This window comes from Sorex araneus, chromosome 8 (genome assembly GCF_027595985.1).
Source record: "Sorex araneus isolate mSorAra2 chromosome 8, mSorAra2.pri, whole genome shotgun sequence".
Lineage (NCBI taxonomy): Eukaryota > Metazoa > Chordata > Mammalia > Eulipotyphla > Soricidae > Sorex > Sorex araneus.
In genome coordinates this window covers 7,152,122-7,169,831 of record NC_073309.1, presented here as the reverse complement: position 1 = coordinate 7,169,831, position 17,710 = coordinate 7,152,122, and positions in this window count along the sequence as shown.

Below are 17,710 nucleotides of genomic sequence, written 5' to 3'. Positions count from 1 at the left end.
TGATTTTTTTCACTTAATTCCACATAGACACATAAGAATTTATTTAAATCCTAGTAGATTTGTGGAGATTTGCATTAGGGTACGATGTATGATACAGTGTGCAACATATGATATGAAGCTTTCAAGAATGCTTCACACCATCTTGGAAAAAAAGCTGTATTCAGTTGTTGAGGATGTTACTTGATAACTGAATCAAAAATGGAAATTATTGCTACTCAAAATGCCCATATTCTTTTACTCATTTTTTTTTTTGGTAGGGAGGTGAGTGGGAGGGGTTGTGTCATGAGGCTCGAACCCGGGACCGCATACAGGACAGGCCTGTTTCATACCCTGCCCCAAAGCTTTTCTTTCCATTCTTCCAGGAAGTATTGACTTATTTTATGTTATTGAGAACAACACACTAAAATCTACCACTTGGCTGGTAGATTTCATATACTTTTGTATGAGGTGCATAAATCTTTCTGATGGGCAAATTACTTAATCATAATCTTCCTGTGTTGAGGTTGACATTTTTATTGTTGTGGCTCTTTGCATAATTTGGGGCAATGTTTATATATGCCTCTTCCCCTTTACTCTGAAAACCTCTTCGTTCTTATATTTAAAACTCATGAAGTGTTGGGCTTTGTTTTTATTTTAGCTAATTGCATTCAATTCCTTTTAATAATTGTTGCTACCTGTATTTTCATTTGATTTACCTTATGCTATTAGATTGTATTTATCACCGTACTATATTTTTTGAACATGTAGTTATTTTAGTGTCTAAACACTTTGTCTGCTGGTGACAAATTCTCTGCTTTGTTTATCTGGGTCTTTTTTTCACTCTATTTTATTTTGAAGGTTGTTTTCTCCCAGGTATAGCTGTCCGGCCTAAAATACTTCTCTTTCAGCACTTTGATGATGCTATTCCATTGATTTCTGGCTTTCATAGTTTCTGTTCAAGTGTTAACTATCAGCCTTATTGTTGTTCCTTAGAGAGTAATGTGTCTTTTTTTTTTCTCCTAGCTGATTTTAAGATTTATAGCATTTGAGTGTGTTAAATGTCCCAATTCCTTGAAAATGTGAAAAACTATAGTTTCCTCAAATTTTCTAGATAATGTGCTCAAAGTTTTTATCTGGGTCTGTCAGGCTTTTGCCTATTAATAGTCTAGATCTGCATATCAATAACGGGTCAATCTCAGGCACGTGCTTTATGCTTTTCTGTACCCAGAGGTTTTTTTGTGGAATTAGCTAGTTAGCTTCATGGAGCTTTTAAAAATCGTCTTTCCTTTCCTGCCTCTCTTTCTCCGTGTTAGCATTTCTTTTAGTCCCAAGTGAGTCATTTGGGCTCAGAAACCCTCATTTAGGGTACAAGGTCCCTCTAACCTCAGGGGACAAAAAAAGGACAAGTCCCCAATCTTTGATTACATAGTAAAGAAACTTATGCCTGTCGTTTGGCAGAGGCATCAAAATTGGCTACTTGACTCAGCCAGGAAGAACCAGTGTTTCAGGAAAGCAAGTGGGAATCCTTGAAAGTGCCCGTGATCAGGAGATTAAGTAGAGTGTAATGCAGATGAAAGAAATGTTAGTTTTAGTGTTACGCCAGAGGTTTAAAGGGGAAGGGTGGGTGGTCTCTATTATGTTTCCATTCGATGAAACTTTCCAGTGCTTGAAATGATCAAAGGTATTATGAATAAGTAAGGGGAAGTACTATGCATTTAACCAGGTGTTAAGCTTGTCATAATCCTACCTGTAACTGTTAATACTTTGATAAAGACATAAAGCATCTTGGTATTGTTTGAATACATTGGTGGCCTCGAAGAGCCTCTGAAGGTGCCCTGGGCAGCCCAAGACTCTGAGTGTCAGCAGTGGGAGTGAGTCATGCATGTCCCCAGCATCCCATTGAGAGAGGCATGATTCAGTTCCCTGGAGACTGTTGCTCCTACCTGGTTACATGCCAATGTTGCAGCGCTCCCCCTTGTTCTTCTGGAAACTCATGTAGGTGCTGAGAGGCTTCTGAGTTATTGCAATGATCATTGTTATCGTGAGGACACAAAACTGAGCTTATGAAGATGGAGAGGCCCACCATGTGCCTGTGCTGTCATTTGCCAGAAGCCGGATTTAGCAGGAAGCATGACCCAGTGAGAGCCTGGCGATTGGCTGGCAGGTGTAGCCCAGTTGCCAGAGCTCTGGCCAATTATAAGGAGACGCTTGCTAGAACCAGAGAAGAGCGAGATCGGATCATCAGGTGCATCTTTCAGTGAATTGCAGTGAGTCACTTCTCTCCTGTGTTTAGAGGAGACAGAAGAGAGCAAGCTTTACTGGGATAATTTTCTGCCCTGAGATTCAAAGAGGCAGAGATGGACACATTTGCCACCAGTCTGTCGCTTGCTGTGTCTGTGTGAGGCAGGTACCGGCCACCTGCCAGTGACTCTGTCTTCATGAAGCTCCTTCACCTCATCTGGAACCCTACTTGGTTGTACCTTCTGAGAACGCGAAGTGGTCTGACATGAAGACCCTTACTCATATCCCTTCCTCAGCGCCTGGTTAGGATTCCCTGCCCCATCAACTGCGAGATAGGTTTTCTATCTGAGGTTTTCAACACTTCCCGGACTTCTAGCAGGCTTGTGTAGAATGGGCTTTTCTTTCTGGCGTAGTAGCACTGTAGCACTGTCGTCCTGTTGTTCATTGATTTGCTCGAGCGGGCACCAGTAACATCTCCATTGTGAGATTTGTTGCTGTTTTTGGCATATCGAATGCGCCACGGGTAGCTTGCCAGGCTCTGCAGTGGGGGCGAGATACTCTCGGTAACTTGCCGGGCTCTCTGAGAGGAATGGAGGAATCGAACACAGGTCGGCCACGTGCAAAGCAAATCCCTACTCGCTGTGCTATCGCTTCAGTTCTGGCGTAGTAGGAACCTTATTGGCTGTTTCTCTCCCTCATCAGTGTCTACTTCCTTCTTCACCTCCCCCTTCGAGTCTCCCAGGAGAACTGCTCACACCAAGACCTTTATTTCAGGGTCTACTTTGGGAAAAATCTGAACTAGGACAGATTTATAGCCATCACTTTTTGCAGCCTCCTCTCACCCCCTCCGGCCTCTGGACTATAGCTTGCATTAGAAATGCCTTGCTGATAAAAAAAACACACACTTATAAATATCGGGGTTCGTTCTCAGCGCTTCTTTTTTAGTCCCTGCCCTGGGTTCTTGGTCCTTCATGTGTTCACTGACTGGATAGCCTGCTGGTGCCTTCAGGCAGACCTAAAAAAAAAAAACACAATAACTGTTTCTAGCTATTACAGTTGTTCTCAGTGGGGGAGTTGGTCTAAAATAACTGATGGCAGAAATCAATATTTTTTCATAAATCCATATGTGTCTTAAAGGAATTTTATTTATTTATTTGGCTTTTTGGGTCACATCTGGTGATACTCAGGGATTACTCCTGGCTCTGCTCTCAGGAATGACTCCTGGCAGTGCTCGGGGGACCATATGGGATGCTGGGGATCGAACCCAGGATGGCTGCGTGCACAGCAAATGCCCTCTTCACTGTGCTATAACTCTGGCGCCAAATTAAAGGGACTTTGATGAGAACTAAAATCAGTAACTGCCTTCTTCCGTGATGTTTTGAAAACTCAAGGAACATTTAAAAAGTGAAAACTAGCCAAGCTAAGCTCTAGGCCTTGTTACATTTTAATTCTTTCAATCATCTTTGATTCTTTGCTTTCTGCCAGCTTAGATTTTTTGGGGGGATCATTTCTGTGCTTTATTTTACAGGAAAGAATTAAAATTTTTGCTTTGCTGTGGTTTCTCGACATGCTCATGGAATAATTATTTGGACTTCAAGGAATGTTCTCTCATTCCCTTGGGGCCAAGAGAGTATTCCTATTTCTCTTCATTTCTCTGTCCAGTAAATATATTCAGGAGGGTCACAGTGTGGTATCTTGAATGGAAGGAGAGGCTAAGAAAATGAAAAAGTGCTTGTTCGAAGCAGTCCCCATTAAGGCTTGTTCTGTAGAGATTGATGGATCACCAGTCTCCAGGGTGAGCAAGTCAACAATTTCATAAAAATTAAATTTACATGAAAATGTGGGGGAAATGAATAACATTTCAATCTTTGTTGGTAGCAGGTCAGAAGGCCGGATCCCCACTGAATTTGGAACTCTCCTGCTCAGTGACTTACTTACAGTGATTTACGGTGACCTGTTTCCTCAGCCTCGGCTTACAGGGTAGCTGAAGGCTCTCCATGAACCACTTGGTCTCTTTGTTGTTTTTGGTTTCTTGTATTCTGGAAGCTGTGTCCATAAGCGGGGCAAATATAATGCTTCCCATGACTTGTCATTTGGTGCGTGCCGTGGCAGTTGATTGTTTCTTGATGGGTGGCAAATTATGTCTAATTAATGGCCTCTATCAGTAAGCATGGCCCCTGCGCAAGGATGACACGCAAATGACACGCAATCAGTAAGTAGGGAAGAAGAAATGAGCTTGGGTACACAGTATGACTATGATTTCAATTTTTATTATAAGGAGTGTCCCTCCAGCTATTTGCGTGTTGGAGACAAACAAGGGTGTAGGAGATTAAAGTCTAATTTCACAACGATGAATCACAATCTGAATATTTATCACGTATTAAAAAATAAGAGAATAAGATGCTCCAACTTTGTCACCGTGCTAATTAAATATGTATAGAAAAAGTTTTCTCTATTCTGTCTAAAAATGAGTGAGACACATATAATATTCATTTCCTTTACTTGTGAGGTATGCCGCTCTGAACCATATATATGAATATATTACCTTTATGCTTTGAGGTTAATCATCAAAAATGCCTTAAATCATTTTTCCCAAAGTGGGCAATATCACCCCTTGAGGTGTGGGGAGCAATTCACGGGTGCCATTGTAGTCTGTTTTTCAAACTACAGTGTTTTGAAATAAGAATTGATATGTGAAGTTTTGGTTATGGGTCTTTACACTACTGAATTGGGCATGCTTAACTGACACACCAAACTTGAAGCGATTTAAGCTCTAGAGCATGGTCCAGATGAGATGCTTGGAAGCAAGGCAATGAATGACCTTTCCAAGTGTTTTCTTGTGGTTGTTCACATGTAGCCAGCAGACGTGTCCAAAAAGCTGTTTTTATATGGGCAGGATGGATTTTTAAAAAAATCATCCCATGTAGAAACACAAAGGTTAAATTACTTCATTTATATACCACTCACATCCTCCCAATGTTCTCTCTAAATGTCACTTGAGATTTTAATAAATTTGTTATCATTTGTTCATCCAAAACACTCAGGAAACTTAGACTCAAACTCTATTGCTAAGTAGTTGATTTAAAAACATTAAAAATTAATTAAACGATCTGCTTTAAAATCATTTCTTTGATATGCTCATTTTAATCATGATTATTTAAACTTCTGAGTCAGGCACTTTTATTAGACTGTATTCCTCAAGTGAGCGCCATGTTGAGGACCAGAGATTTGTTATGATTCCATTTATGAATCTCATTTAACAGTTTCTATAAACTAATATTCAATACCCATTTCAAAAGCGTTCCTGAAAAGAGTATAGTCTGCGTGATCATGAGCTAAGTTGTTATTTTTATACAAGGTAGACCTGGGGCAGGAGCCGGTACGGCATATGTGGCTCTCACCTCCCCAAATCGATGGTTTCTCCCCTAATATTCATGCAGAGCTGACAGTGTACTTGAAACTTATCATTGCCTCTAACTTCCTCGTTCCCCGAGGTGCTGCTGCTAATGTGCCAGTTTTACGTGGAAGGACACGGAGACCGTGAGTCTCAGCTCACCTGGCTGGCTCGGGTCAGCGCTGCCACTTAACCTCTGTGTCCCTCGGATCTTTGTGCTGTCAAATGACAGAGCGTATTTGCAACCTGGGCGAAGGTTTTCCTTTCAACTCATGTATTTCAGGCCTAGGAAAATTTGTTGTAAAGAAACCTATTGTCCTTTGACTCACGTGCCTATCAGCATTTTTGGGGGGAGGGCGGCATCCATCCTGTACAGTTGATGCTTGATTCTTCTAGGGCCACAGGAGAGGGAATAAGAAAAGAAGTTTGCACCAAGTGCTTTAGGGCATTTGCGGTGCATTTTGCTGCTCGGATGAGTGGTCAGTCACCTATTTTTACAGGTCCCAGTTGGAGTTGGGATACACACACACACACACACACACACACACACACACACACATCCCAACCAAAGCGATAGCACAGTGGTAGGGCGTTTGCTTTCATGTGGCTGACCTGTCTTTGATTCCTCCGCTTCTCTTGGAGAGCCCGGCAAGCTACTGAGAGTATCAAGCTCGCATGGCAGAGCCTGGCAAGCTACCCGTGGTGTATTGGATATGCCAGAAACAGTAACAATAAGTCTCACAATGAGAGACGTTACTGTGCCCACTCGAACAAATCAACAAGCAATGGGATATATATATATTATATACATATATATACATAATATATATGTTATGTATATATATAATATATATATATATGTTATGCTGGAGGCCCCTCTCCACACGTTCAGACAGGCCTCATGCATGAAGGTACTGGCAGAGGAACCCAGGTGTGTGTAATCCCATCAACGGCCAACATCCAGAGAGAGACTTAAAAGCAAGCTCTCAGAAGGGCGCGGCCGCAAGCGGCACAATATCTTTAGCCTGCTTCTCCTTTTGGGAGAAACTGGCAGTCTTCTGAGAGTTTCCTGCCCACATGGGACAGCCTTGCAAGCTTCCCATGGTGTATTCATATGCAAAATCCAGTAACAAGCTGGATCTCATTCCGTGACCCTGAAGAGCCCCCAGTGCAACATCCTTGGGAGGGCCAAGTCCAGATGGACTTTTAAGATCTCAGGGAAAGGATGAAATGAGATGTTACTGGGCCCGCCCGAGAAATCGGTGATTAATGGGCTATCGTGATATATATATATATATATATATATATATATATATATAGAGAGAGAGAGAGAGAGAGAGAGAGAGAGAGAGAGAGTTAGTTAGTTAGTCTATAGCAATGAAGAGGGAGACGAAGGTGACCCAGGAGTCAAAGACAGGGAAGGGATGACATGATAGGCAGGCAGAATGGCAGAATGATGTGGAGAGGAGGATGGGCAAAAGGCCCATCTGGAGAGCGTCAGCCCCAAACACTGGAGTCCGGGTGGGCTCCCTGGCAGCCGCCGTTCTGTCAATTATGGCCTGTGCTCTGGTGAGGAGGGAGAGAATTCATCACTCCCTCCTTTCTTCTCCTTCCCCATTTCTCTCCGGGGTTGGGAAAGGTGAGCAATTTGTTGCAACTGCATGATGAATTTCATTAAGTATTCACAACTGCTGTTCAAATCACCAGAGATCTGCAAAATAGAACCCCAACATGCCCAGAACAGATTTGACACTGAGCAAAGATGTGAAATTTGCCAGAAATTAAAAGCTGTGCTGGTAAATTCAGGTCCTTTATGATTTGGTTTTTTTCCCCTCTGAGCAGAACATGATTTTATTGAAATTATGACAGTTACATGTTTTATTAATGTGCTTTTTAGACAGGCTTCATAACATGATCTCATCATAAACCCTGGAAGGTAATGGATTTATCATTCAATGAGTTAATGCAGTAGAGAGTGCTTTGTAGCTTGGAAGTGCTAAATAAATATTAGTTATTGCAATCATAATCCACGTTGCATATAGATCTTTTAATTTTAAATAAGCTTTTTATTTGATAACAATTTCAGATTTCCCCCAAAATTTCAAAGATGTAGTTAAGTTTCCACCTACCGTACACCTAGCTTCACTGATTATGAATACCATCAGTTTATATGGAGCAACTGTTATAGCTATTAAGCTATTTTTAATACATTATTTAAAGTCCATATTATGTTAATTGCTCATTAAGCCCACTGTCCCCTTTTGTCCCTTGGTGGCATTCAAGCTGCTATTTTTTATTTCATTTTGCAGGATCGTCCTGCCTGTGAGAGTTACTCAGACTTTCCTTGTTTCTCTATGGTCTTGGCAGCCTGGGGGCGTCCTGATAACTATTTTGTAGAATATTCTTCATTTGGGATTGGTTCGGTGTTTTCCTTCTGATTACACTATTGTTATGAGGTTTTGAGAACACGACTGGAGGGTTAAAGGGCCATTTCATTTAGCAGGGCATGGTGACATGCTTGCAATAGGATGTCACCTTTTTTCCCCATACGCATACTTTTAATTTAATTTTAATTTTTTAAAATTAATCACCATGAGATACAGCATTAAAAAAATCGTTCAGGATTGCATTTCAGTCATACAATGTTCCAGTACCCATCTCTCCACCAGTGTAATTTCCCAGAGCTGGTGTCCCCAGTTTCCGTCCCATCCCTTCAAGCCGCCACCTACCCCAACCTGCTTCTATGGCAGGCACCTGTCCTCTCTCTCTCTCTCTCTCTCTCTCTCTCTCTCTCTCTCTCTCTCTCTCTCTCTCATTTATCTCTCATTTTAGCCATTACGGTTTGTGATAGAGTTGCTGAAAGGTTATCCTGTATATCCTTTTACCTGCTTCCAGTACTCAGTTCTTGTCCAGAGTGACCATCGTTATGACAACTAGTATTGTCATAACAGACGCTCCTCTATCTCAACTACCCTCTACCTCCCACACCATTGACCAACCATTGACCAGTCCTCCAGGTCCATTTTCCCTGCTCTTGGATATTAGTTTCATGCTGCTTTTTTTTTATTATTTCCCACAAATAAGTGCGGTCATTCTATGTCTATCCATCTTCTTCGGACTCAGTTCACTCAGCATGATACTTTCCAAGTCTATCCATTAATAGGCAAATTTTGTGACCTCAGTTTTCCTTATGGCTGTGTAGCATTCCACTGTGTAGATGAACCATAATTTCTTTATTCATACATCTGTTCTTGGGCACTCAGGTTGTTTCCAGGTTCTGGCTATTATGAATAGTACTGCAATGAACATAGAAAGGCAGACGCTATTTCTTCTGTGTGTTTTTGGACCCCCAGGGTCTATTCCCAGACGTGTTATTGCTGGGTCAAATGGGCGCTCAAGTTCTAGTTTTTTTGAGGAATGTCCATATTGTTTTCCAAAAATGCTGGACCAGTCGGCATTCCCACCAGCAATAAATGAGAATTCCTTTTTCCCCATATCCGAGCCAGCCCTGGTTCCTCTTGTTCATTTGGATGTGTGCTAGTCTCTGTGGTGTGAGATGATATTTCATTGTTGTTTTGATTTGCATCTCCCTGATAATTGGCGATGAAGAGAATTTTATCATAGGCCTTTTGGCCATTTGAATTTCTTCTTTGAGGAAGTTTCTGTTCATTTCTTCTCCCCATTTTTTGATACCCCCATATACTTTATTTAAACACTGCGGTTTACAGAATTTTTCACGATGATTTATCACAGGCATTCAGTATTTCAACACCAATCTCACCACCACTGTCACCTTCTCTCCACCCTCGTCTCCAATTTTCTAACCACCCCTCAGGCCTGCCTCCCTAGCAGGCCCGCAATAATTTATTTTATGTTGCTTGTTACCAATAAATGGCTAACAAAGTCATAAAAAATAATTGCTTAGAAGAAAAGTAGTGAAAATTGTTGTATCTGACCATGGGGACATTAAGTCCTTGTCTGAGGGATTACTAAGGCGGATGTCGCCTTTAATGCTCACCTGGATCATGGCTGCGAGGTCGTGTTTGTCAGTTTCTCCAGCAGGAAGTGCCTCTCTCACCTCCTTTCTCTATGCTGTCCTCTTCAGAAGGACACCTATAGGTGGTACACAGAGAAGGGAGTCATGAGACATTTCCTGGGACATGGGATAATTGCACAAATTATTTAAAATTCACAAAATTTGTCTCTCCCTTTGTATTCATTCAATTGTATACTTATATTTGTATGAAATTGTAAATAGGGTTTATTTATTTTTTGGCTTTGGGCCACACCCAATGGTCTCAGAGCTTACTCCAAATCTGTGTTTGGGATTCACTCCTGGTGGGGCTTGGTGATGCCAAGGTGATGCTGGGGATCAAATCCTGGGTTGGCTGTGAACAAAGGAAGTGCCCTAATGCCCAACATTCTGTACTATTGCTCTGTATATATATATAAAATAAATATATAAAATAAAAAATATAAATTTTATTTTATAAAATATAATATATATACATAATTTTTATTTTATATATTTATTTTTACTTTGTATTATAATTCAGTACAACTAAATTTTCTTTCTTTTTTGGGTCACACCCAGAGATGCACAGGGGTTACTCCTGGCTCATGCACTCAGGAATTACTCCTGGCAGTGCTCATATGGGATGCTGGGAATCGAACCTGGGTTGGCCGCGTACAAGGCAAATGCCCTACCCGCTGTGCTATCGCTCCAGCCCCCAATACAAGTTAATTTTGTTGTTTAAATTATTCTAGCTTCAAAAATAGCTCTTGGGGGCCATTTATGTGATTATTAAAGTCCTTTTGACATAGCCCGAATTTTTTAGAGCGTGATGTGTTATTGTTTCAATTCTTTTGCTTTGCACTTTTTTACTTTCTGGCATTAGAAGATGCTCCAGGCTCATCTGGTAAGCTCTGCTCCAGGATGGCCATCTAATTCTTCTTCTTGGAGCCTTGACTCATTCTCTGGGAGAACAGCTTAGATCCAGGACTTGAGTGATGGGAGTCCTCACTGTTTCTGGGCCTCCTCAGTCGACAGACTAAGAAAATAGATATAAGTATACTAACCTATATAGACAAACATATCTATAAATATGTAATCAGCACCGGGTACATTCCGATAAACATGCATTCTCATCAGTCTTCAGTTGCCATTCCAGACCGTTGCCATTCCAGACGGTTCCAGCTCCTGCTCTTGCTTATTTGAATCCTCCCATTCATCAGTGAGAAACTTTGACTCCTGGCAGTGGCATTCATTTACTTAATTGCTTTCTCACGGGCCTCAGCACTTCTGTTGGCATGCCTGTTGTGTCCAGGAGCGGACATTGGGACAGAATGAGATATCTACCCGGTTTATGCAGGGGAAGTAACTGCACAGGGGACGGAGAGAGGACACGGGAGTAGGTAGGGAAGTTGATAGCTCTGAACAGAGCAAAGAAATGACAGGAGGGTGCGGCTTGAACAAAGTTCTGCCTGGGACAGGAGGAGATGTAAAGCCATATATTCCTTTCAGAGGAGATCCAGGTTTGGGCAGAGATGACCGGGCTCATGTCCCCTCTGTGCTCACTCACAGACTGAGTGTGGCTTTGGTATCAACACCTTAACAGATCTTAGTTAGCACATCTAAATTACACAGTGGAAAGCTGCCATCCAGTGAGGCCCTATCATGATGTGAGTCTGATATTTACTGGATTGTGTCCTCCCCAAGTTCATGTGTTATATAGTTCAAATTCCTGGTATAAAGAGTGTGATTTTTGTGTGTGGGGGTCACACCGGTGATGTTCAGGGGATACTCCTGACTCTGCACTCAAGAATTACTCCTGGTGGTGCTTGGGAGACCATATAGGATGCCAGGGATTGAACTCGGGTTGGCTGCATGCAAGGCAAGCACTCTCCCTGTTGTAGTATCGCTTCGGCCCCAGCATGTGACTGTTTGGGTTAGGAACTTTAAAGAGGTGGTTAAGGCAAAGTGAGATTATATGAGTGGTCCAGTTAACTATGAATCTGGTCCTTAGATTCACTTACATAATTTTGCCCTTCCTTATCATCCTGGAAAAATGGATAAGAAGGAAATCTAACACAAACACACATGTGCATGCATGCACACACATACACACACACACAGCCGTGTAACGATTGAGGAGGAAGATGGTCATCAGTTTGGCTAAGCAGAAAGACCAAAGAAAGCAACCCTGCTAAACGATGCAACTTCTGGCAGATATCTCTCTGGACTTAGTTACTAAAATACTAAAATACAGAAACCCAAAACTGAGAGGCCGCTAAGTGTGGTCACTCGACCTCATACCTATTCATCCTCAGCAATGGAAAACAAATTATCTAATGCTTCCTTTTCAGCAGGTCTGACTTTAGGGGAGAGACTCTCCAAACAATAATAGTGAGTTTTGTTGAAATATTGTATGCAATCAAAGTGAAAGTAAAGTGAAATTTATTAGTTACACAGGTGGGGGGGGGGCTAAGGGTGAGGGGGCTAGGGGCGTGGGGGGTTTAGGGATTGGGGGGCGGGGTGGAGCTATACTGGGATTCTTAGTGGTGGAATATGAGCACTGGTGAAGGGATGGGTATTCGAGCATTGTATAACTGAGATTTAAACCTGAAAACTTTGTAACTTTCCACATGGTGACTCAATAAAAAATTAAAAAAAAAGAAAGCAACCCTGCCAAGCTCTTGAACACAGAGACTTGTGAGACAGTTTCCGCTTAATCACCAAGTCTCTAATACTTGGTGATTATGGTAGCTCCAACAAACAAACATACAGCCCTAATATATCACTCTCACTGTCACTGTCATCCTGTTGCTCATCAATTTTTTTGAGCGGGCACCAGTAACATCTCTCTTTGTGAGACTTATTGTTACTGTTTTTGGCATATCCAATACGCCACGGGTAGCTTGCCAGGCTCTGCCATGTGGGCGCGATACTCTCGGTAGCTTGCCGGGCTTTCCGAGAGGGGCGGCAGAATTGAACATGGGTCGGCCGAGTGAAAGGCGAACACCCTACCGCTGTGCTATGGCTCCAGCCCTAATATATAAAATCTTTAATTAGAAAAATTTCGACTCCAGACTTATTAAGTAAAGTGCCAAGATGTCTGGAATTTACTTTGACATACATAAGCCGTCCCTCCGTCCCCCCACAGAAAGAGTGTGAGGGAGGATGATAAGGAAGGGAAAAATGATGATTCCAGAAGCTGAACATAAAGATTCCCTATTTTGTACTCTCTACTTTAGTGTATGATTGAAAATTGACATAATTAATAGTTTTAAAAATGTGGCCAACTCATTAATTTTTGATGAAACTTGGGCACAACATGCTTGGATATGATGGATTTTAACATATTAAATTAAAAAACCACAATAAAAATGGCAAGCTTCTGAAAAATAAACAATTTTATAGTACCTTTTGTATATGGTATACCAGTGGTTATATTACTGGACAATAATTGGCCCTCTGCCTTCTGCACCCATATATTTAGCCCCCTGATATCTGCTGTTGGTTGAACAATGCATGTCAAACTGTTAGATATAAGGGCCCAATGTACTTACTGAAAAATATCCATATATAGTTGAACCCAAGTAGTTCAAAGCCATGTTGTTCAAAGGCCAACTGTCTGCACAAACTGGGTGACTTTAAGCAACAAAATTTATTGGCTCTAGTCCCCAAAATAGTACAGGGATAATGCAGTTGCCTTGCATGCTGACCCAGTTCAACCCCAGGCACCACATATCAGCACGGCAGGGAGTAATCTCTGATCACAGAGCTGGGAATGACCCTGAGCACTGTTGGGTGTTAGGAATAACCCCTGAGCTTTGTTGGCTGCTACTCACCCCACCCAACATGCAAATTGAGGTGTCAGAGGGCCTCGTCTTTCTGATACTTTCCGGAGGATCCTTCCTTGATCTTCATAGTTCCTGTGACAGTTTTCAGTGCTGTTATCAGTGGTGGTTGCTGAAAATCTTTGGCATTCCCTGTGTTGCTTCATTACTTTGTTTTATAGTCACATGACATTGTCCCTGTCAGTCTCCATGTCCAAATTCCTCTCATTTTGTAAGAATAATGGTCTCTGGAGTAGGGGTCCCATTCAGATCTTGTAGGACTTCATCTTGATTCCATCTTCAAAGATCCTTTTTCCAAATCAGGGTGGATTCACTGGTCCTGGGAGTTAGGTTTTCAACATACCACTTCTTCTGCTCTTCATTTTTGAAGTATTGTATTTCACACAAAAGAGAATGAAAATGATAAAGATAACATTTCCCTAATATTTTCCACGTCCTTAACATCAGGCTAAGTAGTTCAAAAGAATTTTATCATTTAAGGTGAACAACCCGAGAGAGAGCCTGGCAAGCTATCCGTGGCATATTTGATATGCCAAAAACAGTAACAGTTCTCACAATGGAGATGTTACTGGTGCCCGCTCGAGCAAATTGATGAACAACGGGACGACAGTGCTAAGAGTGCTAAGGTGTACAATAAAGCAAAGTGGTAATCTCATTAAATTCCTCCCCTCCCTTAAAAAAAGTTTTTTGATCCAGGTTTTGTGATTGATAATATTGTTAATGATGTTGTTAATGATAGGGACATAATTTCAGCACCACACCCATCACCAGCACACCCACCTCCCTTCCCCAAGGACCCTGGTGTCCTTCCCTTTCAAGTCCATCTCCCTCCCAGCCCCCCACTTCCTGAAAAAATAAACCACCTCAGTTGTGTAGAACAGTTCTCTTGCTTTATCTTTGGCCCTTTGTCACTACCTTGCTGTGCGTCTTTAAGTTCCACATATAAGAGTGAGCACGCTGTATCTGCTCCTTTCCTTTCGACTGACTTCCCTCCGGCATCATGTTCTTGAGATGCATCCATGTTGTGGCGAGTTGTGTGCTGTTATCCTTTCTTGGAGCTGCGTATTATCCCCTTGCGAATATCTACCACAACTACTTGCACCATTCTTCTTTAGTTGGGCATTCGCGTTGTTTCTATCCCTTGACTATTACACGGTGTGCTGTGATGGACCAGGTGTGCATATATCCTTTCAAATGAATGTTTTTGTGCCTTGGAGATCATGCTAAGAAGGAGAGTTCTGCTCCTCTGTTTTGGAGCGATCTGGTCTCGCTTTCTCTAGCGGCTGAATCAGGACACTCCCACCCGCAGCGGATGAGGGTTCCTTTCTCCCCACAACACCCCCACACTGGCTGTTTCCAGGCGCTTTGCTCTGTGTGCCGTTCTCACAGGCCTCAGATGTTATCTCAACATTTCAACATCCCTTCTTTGGGAGTTCCATCCAGCCCCCATTCAGCCCGCAGCTCTGATGTATCTAGGTGGGAATCTCTTTGTTTTTATCCTGCTGGGATACTCGGTGAGCTTCTAGGGTGTTTGAAATAAAATGTAGGCTGTGTTAGTGGTTATTTCTTTTAAAAATTGTGTCTCTTGCTCCTCTTCTATTTCTCCCACTCTGCCTCTGCTGGTGTGATTTAGTGTATCACAGGTGTCTGAGGCTCTGCTTAATTCTTTAATCCTTTGAACGTGGTTTTCTTTCATTCCGTCAAGATTTTTATAATAGCTGCTTTGCAACCTTTGTTTGCTGAGTCCTGTGAATCTGCTCTCTCAGACATGGTTTCTGAGTTTTTTTTTTTTTCTGAATGTGGATCAGAGGTTTCCTATGTCTTTGCATTATTGTGTAATTTTTTTTTTTTTTTTTGGGAACACTGGACACATTAGGTTACATTCTGCAGTTACTTGGAAATCTTTCTGTTCCACCCCACCTAGCAGGTTTTACTGGTTATTGTGTTGTTTATTTAGTGAGTGAACTGGCCTAGTTCAGCCAATCCTGCTGTGTATGTCTGCATGTCGGCTGTCAGTTTTACACTCTCTCTCTCTCTCTCTCTCTCTCTCTCTCTCTCTTTCCGGTTTCATTTTTAATCCTGACTTCTGAGGTTTCCTATGTGACAGATAGACTCAGGGGCAGTGAATAATTGGCTACAGCTGAACTCAATCTCTTTGAGCCCGTAGAGTTTTGCTGCCTTTTGCCAGTGAGTGTGTGGGTTGGAAAATACACACAAAGTGGAGGGTAATTTATAGCTACATCTTGACTTTTTTTGCTTTCCAACAGGCTTCCTTGTATTTTCTCTGGGAATCCGTAGTCTTGTGACTCAAGGAGGGATGTTAACTAGCGCGGATCTTGGTCGTCTACCCCGAGTATCTATGCCATTTTGCATGTGCACAGAACCTACCAGAGAAACCCACGACATGTGAGCTTATCAAGGGCCACTAATTGTTTCTCCTTGCAGGATCCTTCCTTTTTTGTAGCTAATCAGGCTGTCCACTGCCTGTCTCATCCAGAACTGCAGCCTCACTCGAGCTGTGATTTACCTCATTTGATAGCCACCAGGATTGCTACTGTTTGGGAAAATGTCCAGAAGTTTCAGATTTTTCTACTCTCCGATCCAAATTAAGCCCATGCCCTCGAGCAGAGAATCGGCTGGTTCCTGCTTAGCAAGCTGGTGGGCTCGGGGTGAGACAGATGAAAGCAGCCTCCAAGATGAAACTCGGTAAATGTCCACTGTTCTTGCCTCAGGTTTGGTAGTTTTTCTTAAATCAACTCTTCAGTTTCTCATAGGCTTCGGCGGATCTCCAGAGTATTGAAAAGGTTGTTTGTAGTGGTCAGTTTAATTCAGTTGCATCATTGCTTTGGGGGAGCAGGTCTGCGGGGCTCCTTACGCTTCCCTCTTAGGGGTCCTGCCTCCTTCAATGCCTTGTTTGAAGAGGTGGTACTTTTGGTCCCGTTCACACCCCCTTCTCCTCATTCATTTTACCTTTCAGGAGATGTCAGCTTGTAATTTTTTTCTTTAGCATTGTTTTAAAAAAGATGTACATTTTTGGGGACTGGAGCAATAGCACAGCGGGTAGGGCATTTGCCTTGCACGCGGCCGAACTGGGTTCAATTCCCAGCATCCCATATGGTCCCCTGAGCACCGCCAATGGTAATTCCTGAGTGCATCTCCAGGTGTGACCCAAAAAGCAAAAAAAGCATATATATATATGTATACATTATTTTTGGTGGCAGTCATTCTATCTGTACTATGTTTATCAATTATTTTATCCGTTAAACAGTCACCTACTCTGCACTTTCAACTTGCCTATAAATGGAAAGGACTCAGAGTTAGGAGACAGGGCACCAAATAGACAGGACCCTGGTTCTCATGAAGGGCACGTGTGGCATTCATAGATGAAAGTTCCACTGGAACAAATAGATGTTCCAAATGATCAATGCTTCCAAAGCAACGTGAGAGTATACACACTGGGTGGTGGGTGGGATGGAACGAGGGGCTTTGAAAAGGCCACGGTTAGGCTGTAGTGTGAATGGTGAGGAAGTGTGATGTCGTGGGCAGGGAGAACGGGCTTCAGGCAGAGGACCCTGGTGACAGATATCTGAACATGGCCTAGTGATGTCACGTAATACCACAGACCAGGAAATTTAGATAAGAAAACATGGAAAGCAGGAGCAAAGGTGAAAATAAATGATCTCCAGACTTGGAAAACTCCTGTATGTTCCCTTTGTGCATTTGATCGCGTAGGTAACGTTTGTTCAGAGTCTAGTTCATGAGACTTTGACCTTGCTGTCTTTGGGCGTCAGTAGTCAACTTCATCTGTACGCAGTGGAGAAAGGTTCTGATGTTGCAGGGACATGAGGTCCTGTGTTCCCCGAGGCCATAGATCACAGGTAGCACAGTGAGAGAATGAGAACCTGGTGACAGAGACTTCCTTTCAGTCAGAACAGAGGCAGCCAGGATGATACAGAGCCCACGCTGACCCTCTAAGAAGAGTTTCTCTGAGCATGTCATGATCACAATTTTTTTTTTCTTCTTGGGTCACACCTGGCATTGCACAGGGGTTACTCCTGGCTTTGCACTCAGGAATTATTCCTGGCGGTGCTCAGAGGACCATATGGGATGCTGGGAATTGAACCTGGGTCGGCTGCATGCATGGCAAATGCCCTACCCGCTGTACTATCGCTCCAGCCCCTCACAAATCTTTGATTTGTGCAAGACAAGGCGAAGTTTGTTCGTGAGCTTTCCGAG